The sequence below is a fragment of the Pinus tabuliformis genome, chromosome 2_1 (assembly GCF_031772625.1).
Source record: "Pinus tabuliformis cultivar Carrire ecotype Pingquan chromosome 2_1, CPIR1, whole genome shotgun sequence".
Classification (NCBI taxonomy): domain Eukaryota; kingdom Viridiplantae; phylum Streptophyta; class Pinopsida; order Pinales; family Pinaceae; genus Pinus; species Pinus tabuliformis.
In genome coordinates, this window is record NC_142299.1 from 1280786 (window position 1) to 1298798 (window position 18013).

The window sequence follows — 18013 nt, forward strand, 5'->3', positions numbered from 1 at the left end:
GCTTTATTGATGAATAAAAAGGTTCAGGAGGAGATACAACCAAGAGGGCTCTAATCCAGCATCTCCTTCCCAGCAAATGAAATTCCTATCTTCACCTTCCTTCAAAGCATTAAGCACCCAATGATTCCAATCTCAAACCAACAACAATTCTTTGCAATAACAAAATTCCAGCCTCCTGGATCTCATGGAGGAGAGATCCATATATAGATGTTTGGAGAGAGGATGAATCAGCTTGAGATCTGACTAGTGTCCTCTCCCTCTGTCAGTTCTTGCTTCCACTTGGAGACTAAGAGCCTCTTACTCATCACTAGTCGAATTCATTGAGGCAAGTGTCATTGGAGAAGATTCTGGAAGCTTCCAGGGTCTTTCCACCTCGTTGAATGAACTTTCCATTTGTCACTTCCCGCTCAGCGCACCCTGGTAGTGCTTCTACCTGCGTTGTAGTGCACCTAGCTAGTGTAATCTCTGCATTTCAGCGCAGACAGCTAGTGGAGCCTCTGAATTGATCCTGAATTGACTTGTTTTTGAGCAATTTCTGGTGGAGAACTTCTGTGAATTGCTGTGGTTTGTTAGCCTTGTTCCTCTAGGGGTAGGAACAACATGTTTAGGGACTTTGGATCCCTTAGATTATGGACATTTCATGCTTATAGCTGTAAGGCACAAAAATGTCTATAACAGTTGCCCCCTAAAGTATGAGGCCGTTTATCGGGTGAAATGCTTTTTTAGGAGGATCCGAAGTTCATCCAATGCTGGGAGGAGACCTGTAATAAGATAAAATACAATACATTATTTTTCATACTGCTTTCATGATCTAGCTGAGGCAGGCATTCCCATGCTCAGCTTTATAAATTCATTTTTCTGTACATAGAACAGACAATCGTCTGATGGTAGACTGATAATTTTGATGAAATTATCATCCTTTGGGTAGGATGATTATCTGCTGTAATGATGTACATGTCAATGTCTTTATCTTTCCTGAATATATATCGAAGCCCGGATGGATGAAACTAGATCTGGGGTCTTCAAACTCGTTCGATCTTCACTCTAAGTACAAGTCGATCCATGTGAGAAATGTTCTGAAGTCGAACATGGAAAGACATCGCTTGATTACTGGTCAATGAGGTAAACCGTTAACAAGCGCGAGAGGAATCACCGATAATGATAATGACCCTCAAGGTACTGCAGTACAATTCACGTGGTGTGAATAAAGGACTTGGCTTCGAACACCACGCAAAATCTTTCGGTCGAAGGTCATTGATATACACCTGTCGCCGGAAGTGAGAAACTTGCCATTGAGGCATGAAAGCTTCAAAGTACTGAAGGGGGTGTTCCTAGATCAACTTCTTGGATAATGAGCTGATGTCGACAAGAAGCGATCCGTCAAAGGAGGGCCTCAATGTATCCCAAATCAGTGACACGGAACGGAGCAAATGATTTTGATGGAGGTGAAAATGATCTGATGACATATGATTCAGGGTGGCGGTCATGAAAGGCTGAAGGATAATGTATGGCAGTGGATGGGACACGGTTGACTTCTCTGAACGACTTCTATTGAACATATGGCGACACTTATGCGATGGATCGGTAGCATTACCCCAAATATGGGTGGTATGGCGAGACCATGGTGATGTGACCGGTGAATGAAACAACCCAACCCAACTGTGGTATGGAGGAAAAGTGTCATGTTCAAGAGCGACTTGCTACCATCAAAGTTTTCTTGAGTTTCTCCCAATTTTTCCCCAGTCATTGCTGACCAATACCTCTTTATTTTTGTCAAGCTTGAGGAGGATAACATATGCTTGTTCTATAACTTTCCCTTCGGGCAAGCCCATCGCTATGTTTTAACGAGCCTAGCGATAGTGAAACTCGTTCTCGTCTAAAGACAAGTTTGTCGCTATTTAATGCTTTTAACGAGTCTAACGACAAAGATAACTCGGTCCTTTTCATTTTTAGAGAGTCTGAAAAAGTATAAAACAATACAGAAGGGATGAGTTTTCGATAGTTTTAACGAGCCGAACAAAACAAGCGCTCGATCTTTTTGTGAAATAATCCCTCAGGTCCAAAAAGATTAAAATCTAGAGGAGGGATAGCACTTTCGGTCGCTTTAACGAGCTGGAAGGCCAAAACTCGGCAATCTTTTCATATTTTACGAGTCAGATGAAAAGAGCTTAAAGAAGACTCGTCTTTTGAGGAACGAGTGATAAAACGGGTTAGCAGCTGACTCCAAGTACGAGTTGGAATTTTCCAATCACGACAGTGTCACAAGGATGGCTAGTGAAATCACTCTTTGCAGCCGTTCCTCAAAATGGATAAACAATCATATGGAGGTGAACGATCGGCCAATGGAAAAGTGGAGGTGACGGTGCAAACACGACCAAGGCTTTAATGGCTGATAATGTTACATTCACCGTGGTTATTTACCGGAAGATAGTTCATTTTTTAACGAGCTTAAACGTGGAAAAACACTGCTCAGTATTATGTTTATTTTTTAACGAGCATGAACTATGTGCTAAAACTGCTCGGATCTTGCGTTTTATTTTTTAACGAGCATGAACTGTGTGCTAAAACTGCTCGAATCTTGCGTTTATTTTTTAACGAGCATGAACTGTGTGCTAAAACTGCTCGATAACCCAGTCATATGATAATAATGTCTCATGTAAGATGCCATTTTTTATGGAGCTTGCGCCTTACCAAAGCTATGCCCCGCATCCTTTCGTTATGCAAGCTTGGAAACGACTAATCCTACGAGTTTAAAGGGTTAGACCTACAGGTTTAAAGGGAGGACCTAAAAATTTAAAAAATAAATAGCCGCCCCTTTCTTGCACTCCAAAAGGTTTGCATGCCCCCAGGCATAAAGTACGATTTCAAGGTTACCCCTCAATTTGCAGATAAAACATTTGTTTTACCAGGAAAGGCCTACCTCTTTCAGGTTACCCAAAGATTGTTCTATTAATCTTTCAAACAAAACACTTCTTCGGCAATGTCTACCGAAATAGACAAAGGTGAGAGACTCCGTCTGTCAACTCACATAACTTTGACAAAAGAATCTTATTCTAGAATAACCCTCTTCCAGCATGGGCGGGGTACAGACTAGTCATATTCTCCCGCGGAAACCTACCCTATACCCAAAGTTTTCCTGCCGAAGCAGACCAGGACGCATGCCCCCTGGGTTCCAGTCATATCCCTCCAAATTACTCGCGCTCATCGGGAGGACGGACCATGGGTTGAGACATTTCTTGCGTGAAGAGACCATTTAGGGATGGTACATGACTATTTGCGATGCATGATCCGGGAAATGAAAGCTGGTCCACGAGCTTGACCACTCTTCCTTCGTGCGAAAAACACATTACTCTAAAGAGTGAGGAGACGATGGCTCCCATGCAATATATATAGTCTCGTCCAAGGAGTAGGTTATAATCCAAGGGTCCTTGAACGACCATCACGTTCATTTGAACGGTCTTCCCTTTCAATGTGATAGGCACATTGGGGAGGATCCCTAAAGGTCGACTGGTTCCTTTATCGAAGCCTGTCAGATTTCTCATTTCAGGCAAAAGCGCTGGCGAACCAAGCGCTTTCCAAGCAATAGAGGAAAGGATACTCACAGATGCCCCCTCATCAATGATGGTGCCAACCATTACCATTCTGTATATTTGGACGATAATTCTGAATGGTATGCTTGCTGGAAAACGAGGTCTGCCTAGTTGGTTCCAGTCGAAGGAGACAACTAGGTTGCTTGGTGGTGGGACCGAGTAAACGGTCAGGTATGACTCTGACGAAGTTCCTTCCTGCGATAAAGGAATGGGCAAATTGCCCCCTTGTTCGTTGGAGTCTGTGTTGATGAAGAGAATTTGGATGGTGTCATCTTTATTCTCTTCAGTGACTGTATCATTCGAAGATAGAACTTCTGAAGGCAAAACCGAGTCAACTGCCGCCTCGACCTTTTGAATTTCGTCAGGTATGGATTTGGACGGTTCATCCTCAATGATAGGTGCTTCGGCTGACCACTTGAGCAGGCCAACCGGGTTCTCAACTGGTGAAGGACTTGGCAGGAGTTTTTGATATCCAGGAGGAAGTCGCGCTGGTAAAACCGGGCGATCTTCCAAAACACTTTTAGCCTCATCTAAGAAGGGACAACGGTGGATGGCATGGTCGCCTTCACACAGTTTGCAGGAAAATCTAGCTTTCCTTCTCTGTCCTGTGGCTTCACTTTCACTAGTTGACGATGTGCTGTCAACATGGCTATCAGAGGTTGACGCCACCGAATTGCGCAAACGGGGAGACCAGTCCCTTAGTATCCGAGAGATGCAGGGACAATCTCTGTGGAAGTGGTCTCCCTTGCATATGACACATGGCGATTTAGGCCTAGTCAGTGCTGTGTGTGGATTTTTGTCAGACGACACTTGTTTGCCCCCAGTCGCTTTTGGCTCCTTCTTCTTCTTCTCTTTCTTCTTCTTTTCCTTCTTCTCCTTAGGAACTTGGTTTTTTTTTTACCAGTTCCGTCAAGCGAAGAGGAAGGAGGAGAGGAAGAATTAGATGAAGTAGAAGGCTGGTGGGTAACTCTGGTCTGGGCTAACTGTTGATTCGACTGTTCAGGAATAGTGGTGTTCTGAATGACATTGGTTGAGAAGATCCAAACCGACAAGCCAATTGTCAGTCCTGGAAGCGACAATGTGGCCATATGGGGCGCACCAACATCTCCCCAAGAGGAGAAGGGACTAGGATTTCCACCAAGGGGAATTCCTTGGTTGGTGTGCTCCATTTTCTCAACCTAAAGATCAATGCAGGAAGAAGGGGTGATTGTTCCGTTTAAAATAAATTTTAACGACGCTTTAGACACAACTTGCTTTTTCAATTTTAAAGAGTCGAGAAAAAGCTAAAGATGACTCTAGTCTCCTTCGATGTTTTAACAAGCCCGAAGTGACAAATGCTCGGATGGACTTTTTCCGTTATAGATTCTGAAAAAGGCCAAAAGGAACTGCTCTGGAGTTCTAGGTAGAGGGTGTGCCAAACTTTTCGCAAAACCGCAGAATACTTTTTAAGGTACGGGCGGTCAATCTTCCTGAATGCTGTGTTCAGTGCATTGCGATCAGTAGGGCGGCTGACACGGCTTCCTAAGGATAAAGGTTTTATGCCTATAGGGGTCTCCAAATATATACTCGACGGTACGTGGGAGCACAATCCGTACTTGCGCTATCGTCCCTCAGGAGGAATCACCCACCATCAGCGAGATCGACAGTCACCAGGCTTTACGACGCTGGAACACGTCTCTAGCCTAGATCTCTATGTTGTGCGTTAAGTTACAAAGTGTTGTTAAGTTCATTCAATTTATTTTAGGTTGATCTTTCTTAGAAGTTTGCCTTTTTGGATCACCACGAGATGTAGATACAACTCCTAAATGCAATCTAAAGGATGATAAGCAAATTTTATCTCTTTTTCAACAATGAAAATCCTAGCTACAAAGGGAAAAGAAAGACACCATCTTTTCTCAAAGAGCAATCAGCACACTTTAAATGCACTTTTCCTAAATCAAGCATGCAAACTATCAAGATGCAAATGCACAATGCAGGTGTTTGTTTTCCGCTCTCTTAATATTGATGCCTAAAAAGAAAGCTTTTTGTACAACTTTGAATTTGCTTTTAAATGACAAATACAAACAAGTTTACTTTTTCGAAATCAGAAAGGGTAGAAGAGAATACAACACTTTACGACTTTCGAAATGAACACTTGTTTCGACACTTAAAAGAGACAAACTCAAACCAAAAGCAAAAGTAAATGTATAATCAACTGTAAACAACCAATGAACTCTTTCCTAAGATCACAATCAACAGATCTGAATCAAGGGCTACAGGATGACTATTTCACTCTTGCAAAGGAAAACTTTAAATGACGCCATAAACACATAAAAACATTCACAGTATTTTTGTACAAAAGGAGGTGGAATTTAAGCAGAGAAAAGGAGTTATAAGACAGGTACCTATGCTGGTTACAGGCTGTAGAAATCAGAGATCAAAACAAGGCAAAACAGAGCAGAGAACCCCAGCTGCATAAGGCCTAAGCTGGACCAGCACACCCCTAACACAGAGGTTTTGACATCCAGCGCAGGTAGCCTTCACGGGACCTGCGTTGAAATGCAGAACCTCTTCACAGAGTCTGCGCTGAAGGAGAAACGAGAGTTCCTCACTGGGTTCTGGGTCACGGTTTGCTATTTAATCTATAGTTTCAGGCCAAATCAAAGCAACAAGCAAGGTACAATCAAAGGGATGCTTTGAGGGAGGGCTAAGATCTATCACAAAGGATCATCAAATCATTTGTGAGTCCATTTTTCAGATCATAGACAAATCCAGTGATTGGATCAAAGCAACAGCTGTCTACTTTGCATCTGAAGATAGAAGATGCAGTTCGATTGCTGCTCTTGAGTCTATGAAACAAACAATGATAGAGACAAAAATAAAATGACTAAACAGATCTCCCCAGCGGAGTCGCCAATTTGTTGTGGGGAAAAATGCCTATGCAGGACTATCCTATCCACCTAAGGTGTGACAGTGCCTTAGCAACAAACAGAAACAACTATTCTAGTATTCTTCCTTTATGAATTAAGAATGAAGAGAGATAGATGGACAAACCAGTGTCTTCCGTTTGTCCCTCGATCCGGTTTCTCTTCTTTTTGAGGGTTCCCAGCTACTTGCCTTCTCGCTCGCCCAGCTTCAACAGGTTCCTGCAAGATCACAAGACAAGAACACTGCACAAAGACATAGATTCATATTCATAACCAGTTCAGGATTAGAAATAAACTAAACATACTAATGCAATCATACATCGAAGATACATTAGTATATAGGAGAAACCAAGATAGCTTTATTGATGAATAACAAGGTTCAAGAGGAGATACAACCAAGAGGGCTCCAATCCAGCATCTCCTTCCCAGCAAATGAAATTCCTATCTTCACCTTCCTTCAAAGCATTAAGCACCCAATGATTCCAATCTCAAACCAACAGAAATTCTTTGCAATAACAAAATTCCAGCCTCCTGGATCTCATGGAGGAGCGATCCATATATAGATGTTTGGAGAGAGGATGAATCAGCTTGAGATCTGACTAGTGTCCTCTCCCTCTGTCAGTTCTTGCTTCCACTTGGAGACTAAGAGCCTCTTACTCATCACTAGTCGAATTCATTGAGGCAAGTGTCATTGGAGAAGATTCTAGAAGCTTCCAGGGTCTTTCCACCTCGTTGAATGAACTTTCCATTTGTCACTTCCCGCTCAGCGCACCCTGGTAGTGCTTCTACCTGCGTTGCAGTGCACCTAGCCAGTGTAATCTCTGCATTTCAGCGCAGACAGCTAGTGGAGCCTCTGAATTGATCCTAAATTGACTTGTTTTTGAGCCGTTTCTGGTGGAGAACTTCTGTGAATTGTTGTGGTTTGTTAGCCTTGTTCCTCTAGGGGTAGGAACAACATGTTTAGGGACTTTGGATCCCTTAGATTATGGACATTTCATGCTTATAGCTGTAAGGCACAAAAATTTCTATAACAAATGGACATGTGAAAACGAGGAAAAATGAAAGCATATTAAAATACATAATAGGCCTAAAAATAAAAGTTGAGATATATATAGCACCCCTTTATGCATAGGATAATAGGCTCAATACTTTAATACTTTTGATTGTGATCCAGAGAAGACTCAAATCAGTAGGAAGAATAAATGAATGTGGTTATATGTGCTATAAGGAGGACTTTTTTTTCTTTCAATAGCATAAACTTTTAAAGAAATAAAAATTGATAAATGGGTAATTTTTTTTTACTCTCGACAATGCCAATGGGACCAAGGTATGAAATTTTTCATGACAAGCCTATCTATTGTTTGAATTTATGATAGGTTGTGAAGTCCATTCTTGAATAGGAGATATATATATCTTTTTGCTTTAGAGGTAGGAGGACAATATTTCTCTTTCTTTCAAATTTTGTGAAGGCTCGTGACGGATTATTCAGATGATGAAGATAGAGTTGGAGATGGGAAGACCAACACTCACAATGGCTTGTGGAATCTTTAAAATCATTGATGAGCATTAACACTATATAGGATCATTCAAGATTGTGTCCATGCTATTAGGAGATTCATAGAGGTTTTACGATAAATATTCTAGTTCTTCTATGGAATCAAGTGGTTTTATTTAAACTTATGAATCAAATTTTTCCTCCAAAACTTTCTAATATCAAACTTAGAGAGGTGCAATAAATGCTCTTGAATTCTACTTATATAATATCTTTTCTTTGTTGAATTAGAGCTTTGTATGTACTTATCTTATCAAGCTTCAAGGTTTTGTTATGAGCATCCTAATTGACTTTCTAGCAATTTTACAATCATTATCATAAAAGGAGTTGTTAGTTTTATTATTCTTTTTATATGAAACAATGGTAGAGGACTTACTAATGGTAACAGAGAGAGTTATTTTAAAATTATGATAAATATCTTCAATACTATGCTTACAAGTTAAGGGGTCTAAATCTCTATCTAAATCCTTTAAGGAGAGATCCATTTTAATCTTGTGAAAATATAGGTGGATTTTACTTGAAATTCTCATACATGTGGTTGCTTTGTATGGAAAATGCTATAGTTAAAGCTAAAGGTCTATGGTCAAATTTAGAGTCACCATCATTTAAGAGGTTACAATTTGGTTGGAAACATGGATATCAGATATCACATAATCTACAACACTACTTCCAATCCCATGAATACAAGTCATTTGGTTGGAGTTTGGCCACTTGATTACACCATTACAAATTATAAGGTCTTGAGAACTTAACTTATTACCAAATAAATTGTGGAATAGGTCTTCAAAGTTTCACTTCAATCTACTAGCTAAATAGAGGTCCTCATCTAGCTAGAGAGCATTAGGGGATGTGTAAGTATGAGTTGAGAGGATCATTCTACAACGTACTCATTCTACAACCTAGTGTGAGGGGATGTGTATGTGCTTCCATCCGTCCCCCTTTAAAATAAAAAATAAAAATAAAAATTATGTTCTAAATAGGAAACTAATCTCAGTTATAATTAAAAAAAATCAATATGTTTTAAAGTAATTAGAAGTAAAAAAAATATGCTAGTAAGATGTTTAAATTGTATACTTTTCAAAAATATTCAACTTGACATATATCTATATATAGAAAAAAATGTTAAAATAAAATATTTTAATGTGGTATATAAAAATATATTCAATGTGGGTTATCAATAAAATATTTTAATAGAAATTAATATTGACATATACTTAAAAATATATTAATAATAAAATGTGTCAATGTAAGTAAAATATTTTAATGTCAATTACATATATATTATATATCATTTAAAAAAAGTTATCTATATATTATGAAAAAATTAAGTTTTTATGGTTGCTTATTTGGTCCTATATATACTCTATTTAGAGTTCAAAAATACAATTTAAACAATGAAAATTTACATATTGTATTTTTCAATTATATATATAGGAAAAAAAGAAGTTTTGATGGTTAAAAAAATTATTTTGTCATATATACCTTATTTAGTATTCAAAAAAACAATTTAAGCAATGAAAAATAACACACTGTATTTTGCACTCTAAATAAGTTTGCACATGAAGAAATTTGATCCCTCTCTCATGTTAGATTCGTACTTAAGATGGATCTATGCTGGTTTAAATTGAAAATTCATTTCCATCATTGTTAACATAGTTGTCTTAATTAACAAATATAGATATCTACCAAGTATTAAGAGAGTTAAATATCTTGAGATGCAAACCTTATTTACAATGCAAAACTTACACTTCAAGAGATGTAATCTCTCTGCAATTGAAAAAAATTGTAATTAGCATGCATCCATACTAGTTAGTTTTGTCTCTTTATATATATATATATATATATATATATATATATAGATATATATTACTTAATTTTTCATTGTTTAAATTGCTTTTTTGAATACATAAATGGATATAATGCCTTGAAACTCTCTTTTGGCTTTCCAATTCTAACAAATCATTATTAGGTTTTAGTCAAAATTGACTTAAAAATACCACTATAGATCCATCTTAACTACAAATGTAACATGAGCCGAGAGGGATCAAATTTCTCCAGGTGCAAACTTATTTTACAGTGCAAAAAACATCGTACAATTTTTTATTGTTTAAATTGTATTTTTGAATGTTATAAAGATTACATAATCTGTACATTGAATTATTTTATCAACTCACATTAAACTAGTTTTTTTGTTATTAATATATTTTTAAGTATACGTCAATACTAATTCATATTAAAATATTTTGTTCATAATCTACATAGGATATTTTATTCTATACAACATTTTAATATTTTCTTTAACATATATATATATATATATATATATGAACATAGTCTATATTGTTTTTCTATCAAGATAATTTTATTTTAATTTTAAGAGGGACGAATATACATATTTTAATTTTATTTTGTCCTTTAAAATAGTAGAACTAATTGAAATGTTTTTAAATGTTTTAATCATAAGAATTTCTATAGTTTTCTTATATAATATATACATATATACATAGTTGACATTGAAATATTTTACTTAATATGAATATTGAAATGTTTTATTTATGGATCACATTGTCATTTTATTTTTTCTTTATGTTATTAATATATTTTTAAATACGTAGTCTATACTACTTAATATTTAAAATATTTTATTTATAACACACATTAAATATTTTTTTATTATTAGTAATATTTTTGAATGTCACTTATCAATTTCATATGAAGAATTGAATGAATTACACATCTCTCTCTTATTAAAAACTAACTCAGTTATTTTAATTTTAATTACTTCATCCTTTTTGGCATTGAAATAATTTACTATTATGAAAACAAACACATTTTAGATTGAAATATATTAGTTAATATGGATATTCAAACAATTTATATGGTAAATACAATTTTTTTTAAATTACTTTATATGTCCAAAGTTAATATAAATTTATATTACTTAATATAGAAATCAAAATATTAATTTTATGGCTTCCAAAGTGAAAGTAAAATATTTTTATGAGGTTGTAATATTAACAACCAATCTAGCAGGAAGAGTGTAATTATTCATGTTTTACAATGCTTTTAATTACAACTAACAAAATATGTATATTCATTTGTTTTTGTTTTATTATAGGGGAACTTGTTTTTTAATTAAATTAAATTAAATTAAATTTTTGTTTTGAAAGGTGCATGTATCAACTTTATTTGGAGCATGGAAGGAATTACACATCTCCTTCATACTATGTTATACAATGTTTCTCTTGTTCAATGATAGGGGATTAATCAATCATGATTGAATATGAGTGATTTTGGTTAACTAAGGTGTAGGGATCAAATTTGAACGGAAGAGTCACATTTCAATTTGAAGGGTTAATTTCATTTTGAATTTTCAAGATTGTTAAGTTAAAGTAAAGTATTCCTTTCATATGAAAATGAAAACTGTATTTTTGAAGACTATCATCGGTAGATTTTTAGTAGAATGCTTTGAAACCAAACAAGAGATAAATGCAAAAGTAGATGAAGAATTCAATTGATAGAGTCTCGATTATGGCCACCTTCTAAGAGGACGATGGCATAAATTATACCATTCAATTGGATTATTTGTCTAGATAGATGCCTTTCTTTTCTCTTTTGTTATATATGTTATTATCAACCTTGCTATAATTCTAGGTGTTGATAGCTCTAAATTTTCCAATAAAATGTTCATAGAGCGTATTATCTTTTAGGTTTAATAATCATGTTGAAATTGTTCAAATGGAAAAAAGTTTCACTCATATGTTATTGGACATGATATATGTTTCTTTATGAGTGAGTAATAGAAATGCTTTTTAACTTACAAATAAAAAAATAAAAAATAGTTTAAATTTTAATGTATACCTCACACATTAGACCTCATATTGTGTTGAGGTACCCTTGAATGGGTAAACATAAATGACTCATGTTCATTGGTTCAACTTTGATTCACCAGTAATACAATTTATATAGGAATCATAAGAAAAGAATTTAATAATTACACTCTATGTAGGAATCATATGAAGGAAATTCAATTGAACCATTTATTTATAGTCTATATCCCAATCATAAGAATGGAATTCAATAATACCATTTACTCTTTTATCTCCTTGACATCATTCCTCAAATGAAATGGAATTGTTCTTTTTTCTTATAGTTTCTTTTAAGGTAATTGATTCACTTGCTCAAACAATTGTAATGCCTTTTTTTAAAGGAAAACAAAATATAGTGTTACTTTATATATATCATTGTAATGTCCAACAAAAATAAAAAAAACAACAATTATTTAAAACCTTTACAACACAATTTTCTAATATATATATAACTTATAAGAATTTTTTTCCATAAGAATTATAAGCCTAATTTTAATCTTCAAATAAATACCAAATAATATTTAATCTTGAATTAAATTTTAGGAGAGAATTAGGAAATAAAATAAATAATAAATAATAAAGTAATAATAAAATGTCATAATAGTAAATTTGTTATGCAACCAGATCACAAAACAGAAGAAAAGATAGATCAACAACTTAAGAATTAGCCTCTTTGAAGGGGCAACCTCCTTCACATCACATAAAAGAACAATCTTGGATGATACGAATGACAAGACCTCCTTGGTATATATCAGAGTCTAAGGGGTCACAATATAATTAGAGCTTACATAACAATAATAATATAAGGGCACAACAATAAAAATAGTGGGTTTCTATGGGGCACAACCATAATGATATGAGGGATACACAAGCACAACAATAACAATACACTAACAATAACAATAAGGGGGATACACTAATAATAGAAATAAGGGGGGTACACCAGTATTATGGGGAACTAACATGCCCCTCTCCTTAAAAAAGTGTTGTCCTTGACATTTGAGTAGTTCTAGATGCTTATGTATAAAATTCACATCCTCCCATGTGAATCTTCAACAGATAATTTCTTCTAGTTAATGTGATACTCTGAACTTGATCGATTTCGTAGTTGTCAGGTTCTTATTTCTGTGACTGCTTCAGGCTCCAGTATGATTTTTTCTTCTTCATCAAGTTCTGGAAATATTGATTGAAATGAGAGCTTGTCACTAATAACCTTATTTAAGCATGAAACATGGAAAAATAGTTGTACTCATGAAGATGCAGGTAACTCCAATTTGTATGCCATGGTACCAATTTTTGCAACACTTTGTAAGGACTAAAATACTTTGGTGATAATTTATTATCCTTCTTAGCTTGCTTGAGGGATAATTTTTTATATGGTTGTAGCCTTAAAAATACCCAGTCTCCTACATCAAAACTTCTTTCACTATGTTGTTTATATGTCTATAGTTTCATTTAACTTTATTCCAGAGTGAGGTTATCTTTTAAGAGTAGGTGAACTTGTTGTTGATGCTTGATGTTATCTTCCACTGCTTGAACCTTAGAATTTTCTCTTAAAGATGATGGGATGGACGGTGTATGATATCCATAAAGTTTCATAAATGGGGTCATTTTTGTTGTCATATGAAACGAAGTGTTATACCACCATTCAACTAGAGGTAACCAATTGACCCATTGCGTTTGTGTATCAGATACAAAGTAATGAAGATATCCTTCCAATCATTTGTTCACTACAAAAAATTTCTCCTCATATTGTGGATGATAAGATGAGCTATAAGTTAATAAGTACCAAGGCAAGAAAATAATTCCGTCCAAAAATTTCCAGTGAAAATGGGATCTCTATCACTTACAAAAATATTTGGTTTCCATGTAGCTTTTGAATTGTTTCCGTAAATGAAATAGCAATTGTATTTCCTTTTAAAGGGTGAGATAATGCACAAAAATGTGCATATTTGGTAAGTATATCAACTACCACCGTGATGACACTCTTTCCTTCAGTCTTGGGTAAACCAATGATAAAATACATTAAGACCTGCTCCCAACACTGACATGGAATGGATAAAGTTTATAATAGTGATGGGGCCAACCCACGTGATCCTGGCTTTCCGTCTGCTAATGTGTATCACACAGTGGCAAAGGTTATGATATGTTGGTTGATTGTTTGATTGTATAAATCAATGCGGAATCGGTACTTAAGGATTTGTTTTTAATGAGGTAGTACCCCGGTCTCACCTCCACTCAACAACTGTCTGCCTCGGAAACTTCACAAGGGTTTGGAGTCTTAGGGTTCTCGACCCTTCGCGCCTATTCACTTCTGTCGTTCACGGTTGCTGTCGTTCCTCTTTCGCTCTGCGAGCCTGTGACCTCCGGTTGCTGTTTGTGGGTTGTAATGTTCTCTGTTTTTGGATGGTTTGGTCCACTGGTTCGATACCCAGCTACCCTTCTAACGATGGTTGCGGCTATATGTTTGACATTGCCTGTTCCTTCGGTGTTTACTACTTGTAATGGTAAGTTTCGAAGCGTTGCTATGCGGTTAGGGTCTCAGTGATTATTTTGGTTTGCTTTAGTCGTTTTCCTTGGAGCTCTTTACGGTTTCTGTATCTATACAGTTCGTGGATGCTTGTGAATGATTGGGGTTTGTTTCCTTACTGTTGTCAATTTGTTCCTCTTATAACTTCCGTGCTCCTCTGCAACGGTTTTGGTGACTGCTTTGTTCTTGACGGTTCGGTGACGACGTTCTCAGCTAGCAATTCCGCAAGCAAACTCGGTAAGTTAATGTTCCATGCCAGATTTATTTGTATGCTCCTTTTCCTGTTTCTTATGTCGCGGCTCCTTCGTGGGCAAGTGTTTCTTCTGGGTTGGTTGGAGGTCCTGTTGCCGTGGATAGGTAAACTCGACTTCGGGTTCTTCTTTTTGTGTTCTTGTTCCTTCCTTATGTTTTCTTTAATTGTTAATGTTTCCGACCTAACTACATTTCCATACCCATTTCCTTGCAGGTGGGATTGTGCATGGTTGCCATCTTCATGTCCTCGGCAGTCTGCGATCCCGGGTAGCTCTTTCTCTTTGCTGTTTGGTAGTTATTACTTGTGTTTCTTCGACCCTCAAGGTCAGACTTACGTGCAGACCCTAGGCTGTTCTGTTCTCGAGTCGGTCTTTCGTTGTTCTCTGGTTGAGATTACGGTGTTGAGCCTTGGTGTAAATTCATTATCGTTCACTGTAGGGTTATGACCATGTCTGTGGTCCTGAGTCGTTTTACTATTTTTGGACAGTATGTATTGGAAACTTACACAGGGATTTTATATGTGTAATGTACCTATTCACTATATAGCTTATTTATATGGAGCTGTGATTTTATGAACGATAAGGCTTGTGTGTTATATTGCATACCTGGAATTTGGTTGTGTGCGCTTGGCTTTGTTGCTTCCTCCAGCACATTATCTCTTTTCTTTATGCAACACCTGAAACACGCTCTGCTTAACAGTCTAGTTTAATATATCTGTCTGCACCATCACACAGTTTGAACACAATATATATATGAATGCTCAGAATATTTATTTCTCTGTTATCTCTGCTCTTGTTTGTTTTCACGAAGTCGGAACCCCCACAATGGTTCATTCAGCTCCTTTTATAATTTTGTTTACAAAGGCAGTTGTTCATTACATAACTGCTGTTGGTTATATCATTAGTTTCTATAGTTGGTTGCTAACTGACACATTCTGTTTGTCTTTGTATCTTTCCAACCGTAATATGGTTGTTTCCAAAAACAGAAATGTTTCCTAATTTGTTACTGTTCCTAATTAAAAGTAAAAATATCACATTATTGTTTTTCTTTGGTTTTGGAAAAAAAAAAAAAACAGTACATAGTTAATAATAACAATAGTAAAAGAAAAGAAAATAACCAAGGCAGTGTTACTGCCCATCCATCAAACCATGTCCTCAGTCCTCTTTGGAAAATTTGTCTGCCTTCTCTCTGACTTTACCCTGTTGACTAGATGCTCCTGCATCATGCTCCCGGGGTAAAAGAGAACTCATGGCTCCGTTCCATGAGCTTCTCCACCGAGTAACCAACCTTCTGAATCTGCGCCGCGTCGAGCCACGAGCTGTCCTCCATTGGACGGTCTCTCCACTTGACGAGGTAACACAAATACTCCTTTTTGCGCGTCTTTTTGGCTACCTGGGTGCTAAGGATCCCTTCAATTTCATGGGTCCGAGCCGAAGGTAACTGCTTCTTCCAAAGAGTGCTCTCTAACTGGGTGTCCTGTTCTGGCTGTACCATACTATCATCTTCTGCCTGGTAATGATATGGGAACAAGTTTGCCACGTTGAATATAGGTGAAATGTCTATGTCGGGTGGCAGCTGAATTTCATAAGCATTGGCTGAAAACTTTCGCAGAATCTTACATGGACCGATTTTCTTGTATTTCAACTTGTTATACGTGCCCTTAGGAAAACGTCCCCGGCGCAAGTGCGCAAGGACTTCGTCTCCAACATCAAAATGCACCTCCCGTCGCTTTGTGTCTGCGTGCTGTTTGTATTTCTGCGTGCTCTCCTGCAATTTTAATTTGACTTTCTCATGAAGTTCACTCATTGCTTCAGCAGAATCTTCTCCATCTGCACTTCTCCGTTCTAGCTGTCCCAAATCTCGCAGTTCATGTATTCCCCGAGGATGCATACCATACAAAACCTGAAATGGGCTGAATCCGGTGCTACGATTGGGCGAATCGTTATAAGCGAATTCTGCCTGGGCAAGAGCTCGATCCCATAATCGTGAATTTTCTCCAGTCAAACTCCGCAATAAGTTTCCCAAACTTCTGTTCACCACCTCTGTCTGTCCATCAGTCTGCGGGTGATACGCAGAACTGAAATTTAATTGTGTGCCCAACTTCTTCCACAGGGTGCGCCAAAAATGTCCTGTGAATTTCACATCCCTGTCTGAAACAATAGTCCTGGGTAAGCCATGCAATCTAACAACTTCTGTGAAAAACAGGTGTGCCACATTCGTGGCGTCACTAGTTTTTCGGCAAGGAATGAAATGAGCCATCTTTGAGAACCTGTCTACCACCACCCATCACTGAATCATATCCCCGCTGCATTCTAGGTAATCCTAGGACAAAATCAATATTGACTGAATCCCACGGCCTGCTTGGAATAGGTAGGGGTGTGTATAATCCAGTGTTTTGGCTGTGTCCTTTTGCCAGTTGGCAGACTTTACATCTGGTTACATATCTCTGCACGTCCCGGCTCATTTTAGGCCAATAGTAAAAATGTCCGAGCTGCTCCAAAGTCTTGTTGATACCAAAATGTCCCGCCAGTCCACCACTATGTTTTTCTCTTACTAAATTTTCCCTCATCGAACAGTCCGAAATACATAGCTGCCCTCCTCGAAACAACAATCCTTCCTGTAAATTGTAATCTAGCCATGGGCTTGTATTCCTCAATACGAGATTTTGGCAAGCTTCAAAAGCTTCCTTGAAGTCCGCGTCCATCTGGTACAAATACTTCAGATATTCAAATCCCATCACCTGTATGCTGCTTTCCTGTAAGAGCAAGGCTCTTCTGCTTAAAGCATCTGCCACTTTGTTGGCTTGCCCACTTATGTGTTTTAACACAAAAGTGAAACTCTGCAAGTATTCCACCCACTTGGCATGCTTGTGGTTCAACTTGTGCTGCTGCGTTATATATTGTAATGCTGAATTATCGGAAAACAAGACGAACTCATTGCCTAGTAGGTAGTGTCTCCAATGTTTTAAAGCTTGGACTACTGTATAGAACTCTTTGTCATATGACGAATACTTCTACCGACTTTCATTTAGTTTTTCACTAAAAAACGCAACTGGTTTGTCCTCTTGACTGAGTACAGCGCCAATAGCTGTCCCACTTGCATCACAGCGAACTTGAAAAGGTTTACTAAAATCGGGCAATCTCAAGATCGGCCTCTCTGTTATTTTCCGCTTCAAAAGTTGGAAACTGTTTTCTGCCTCCTTGGTCCAACAAAAAGGTTGGCTGGCCTTCTTGATGGTCTCTAGCATTGGTGCGCAGATTTCACTGAAATTTTTAATGAATTTTCGATAAAAACTTGCTAGACCGTGAAAACTA